The following is a 3,567-nucleotide window of genomic DNA, read 5'->3' as shown; positions in this document are numbered from 1 at the left end:
CGGATGGCTGCTGAGATTTCTTTAAATTCCGACCCAAGACTGCTAAGTATTTTTATGACTAGATCTTCATTGGTCAATGGAGATCCACTGGATGCAAGATCATCGGCAACTGATTAGATCTCTTTCATGTACTCAGCCACTATACGAGATTCTTTTCGAAGATTGGAAAGGATGTTGCGAAGTCCAAACTTGGCTGTGATCTGTTTGCAAATGTTGTTCGGAGTATTTCCCATGCATGCTTAGCAGTAGATGCTTGGGCTATCATTGGGGCAATGGAATGTTCAACAGATGCCATGACAGCACTGCGAACTAAGCTGTCTTGGTGTAGCTAGAGCTTGAAGTTGGGTTTGATCAATTGCTTATCATTTTCTGTGTAGTATTCACTAGGACAACTAGAGGAGCCGTCAATAAATCCCACTAGATCGTAGCCAAATAGTAGAGTTCTGACTTGGGCTTGCCATGTCGAATAGTTGGTGCTTCCTGCTAGTTTCAGAGATAGTTGGGAAGCGTGGTTGAAAGATATTAATTGGGATGGTTGAACTATAGAGTTATGAACATAGACAAGTGATGGAGATGGAGTGGAATTGGCGGTTGATGGTGAAGAATTGTTTCCAGTCATTGTGAAACTTAGAGCAGATTATTAACTCGTTTGAGTGTCAATTGCCGTGATACCATAAAAGCACAAGAAATTTTGATGGAATTGTTGTTTATTTGTATAACTGAGATCAACTATTTATAATACAAGAGTACAATGAGTTTGGGAGAATAGAAGTCTACAAAGATAAGATACAATCTGTACAGATAAGTATTTGAGTTCAAAAAAAAGTATCCATCCGAGAAATTGTTAGCCGTGATTATCTTCTATAGATATTACAAACACACTATTTCTTGGCTATGCTCTCATGGCCTCTTGCTTTCCCTTAAAATATTCTGGAATTCCTTTCTTTTCACAATGCATAGACATACTCAACATAGGCCATTCTCAGAACTTTTGCCGTCATGTCTTCCCATACAATCCAGTTGATATGGTGAACCCAAATTGCCACCATAGTGGGTTGTACCTCAAAAGCGGCTCAATAAAATTAGTGACCAAAGCCACTTAATTGAGGCTTAGATTTAATAGAATTTATCATATCATATCATCATATTATATTATATTATACTAAAAGTCGGAAGGCCTTAAGTGTAAGATTGAATTACTAAAATGCCCATTAAAAGTTTAAACGATATTTTTGCCCTTCAAGGAAATGATATTCCAATAACAGTAATGTACAAAATAGTAAATACACTTCATGATGAATAATGCATCTTAAAGTAATGCCAATGAGCCTTTTCTATTACCTACCATTATTAGGTTTTTTAAGTACTCATGAATGACCAACTTTTACTAAGAGTTTTGGTGTTCTCTGCAAAGATGTATCTAAGCTTCAGTTGAAGAAAATTATCGGTCACAAAATTAATTGTTTTTCAATTAAATTCTGATAAAAGATTTGATTATCTATGTAGAGTTTGAAATCAGTTGAAACTCTCTACTTTCTATACAATCTTTGGATACAAATCTACTATGCAATTATCAAATCAGGTAAGTTTTTTTTTCTTTTTTGTAACTTTCTATGAGTATGAAATTTTTGATTATTGTTTATGTAAATTTTGGCTAGGAAACATGGATGAATAGTGTTTTCGACAATCATTTCGATAACAATAACATATTAGGCATTTGGCAGATTATTGTAGTTTTTGTTGTGAGAGGTAATTTTTGTTTGATATCCAATAACTATCAAGGATCATTTTTATCACAATATTTTAGATATTCATGAAATCTACTCTTTGCATACAATAATCTTTCAATAATATCAGATAATGTTTAGGCGTGGTGTCCATATGTTCAATAGAGATAGAGTTTTCCCGTCTCTCAATTTTTTTTGGTTCAATCTCAAAAACTTATGAATTAGTGTCTTCTCATGAAACTATCTGCCCAGGTAAATTATTTTTCTTTTTGTTAGTTGCTTTTTTGGCTTTCATTTTCTGATAGTTCAATTTTTCCCCGTTTAGTCCATCTACTTACCTCACTCCCTTCTAAAATGTTTGCATTTCTTTGTCATAAAACCAAATTCAACTATCAAAAAATGAATTCATTACATTATTCTTGATTGTTATAGCTATATGGATGGCTGGTAGTCTGGTACTTTCAATTGTTTAGAAAACTTGCTAGTTAAAAGTTAGCTTTATACATGCAATTCCTTTCACTATCTAGGATAAAAAAAATTATGTGTCACTACTTATTGTATTTGAGTGAGAATGCGAAAATAGGACTATGTCTTTTAAATATTGATCCCATTATTATTAATATTAATTGATGGATGAAAATGAGAGGAATTATTTTCCAGAGACGAATCTTGAGCCAAAGGAACTGAATAGCACATTCAGTGATTTCCCTTTGATGCACAAGCATGTTTCTAGCTCTATTATGATTTGTGTTCAATATTTGTTATCTTATGTACGTTTTGAATTTTTCCGTCGTAAACAAGTCATCCAATCCTTTTTGGATATGTGTTTTGGGTATTAAATAGTTGCATCTCCTATGTGTAGATTGGCAAGGCTATAAATGAAGCTTGTAAGATCTCGGATACTGACGGTGGATGGTGGTTAAAAGAGAATCAAGAAGTTACTAATAAAAAGACTTAGCATGATGCTACAAATAGAAAGAAATCCAGTCAAATTGAATTAAGCATGAGCTCTTTTTCTGCCTCTACACCTTACAACCTATGTATTCTAAGATGTAAATCTTACAAAACTAAAGAATAGAAGAACAAGAGATGGTGATTTAATTTTTTATATGAAAAAATATAGAAAGTAAGGCCTTCTAATACGTTTGTGCTTCAGGCAGCCTTTTGTTTTTTCTAATATTATCTTTTTTCACCTCAAATAATTTCTTTGACTATTATTTATGATATTTTTCAAAAAAAGTTTGTTCTACATGCGCAACGCGCATACCCAGAAACTAGCATATAGATATACACATATACACGCACAGAATGAATCTTTTTTTTTTCTTACTTTTGTTTATCGTATAATATATACAAGACATAAAGCCTTTAATTTAGTATAATAATATAATTATTTATAGGGATAAGAGTTAATCAAGTATAATATTAGCCATATATTTGTAATATATACCATCGATCTTGTTGTACAAATTTTTATTGGTTAATGTGAAAACTTGAGTAGTTTAATTCAATGTTCTAAGATCATAAAGTCTGCACAAACTAGGACCTCAACATTTTCGATGCCAAAAGTAAAGGCTTTACTTGCCTCTCCTTTGAGCCATCTCTGTACCTGCATCCAGTTCAGTAATCTTTTCCACAATTCCTTTGAGTATTTATATTGAGAAAATGCATAAAGTACCCATTAAACTTGACAGCAAAAATCATTTACACACCTAAACTTTACGGGTGTCCTAACACCCCACTATTCTTATCTAAACTAAATTTAATATCCCATTGAGTGATGACCTGGCATGAAAAGTGTAGCTCATTTCATAGATGCGCGTGAGGTAAAAAAAAGAAG

At 32.7% G+C, this 3,567-nt stretch overlaps 1 long non-coding RNA gene across 1 annotated transcript; it reads left to right on the top strand.

Moving 5' to 3' along the window:
* Nucleotides 1,378–2,867, top strand: LOC109222967. Its single transcript, XR_002067486.1, has 2 exons — nt 1,378–1,582; nt 2,590–2,867. It is a non-coding gene; the product is annotated as an uncharacterized LOC109222967 (long non-coding RNA).

Source organism: Nicotiana attenuata, chromosome 2, assembly GCF_001879085.1.
Source record: "Nicotiana attenuata strain UT chromosome 2, NIATTr2, whole genome shotgun sequence".
Taxonomy (NCBI): domain Eukaryota; kingdom Viridiplantae; phylum Streptophyta; class Magnoliopsida; order Solanales; family Solanaceae; genus Nicotiana; species Nicotiana attenuata.
This window is presented reverse-complemented; position numbering and strand designations above follow the sequence as displayed.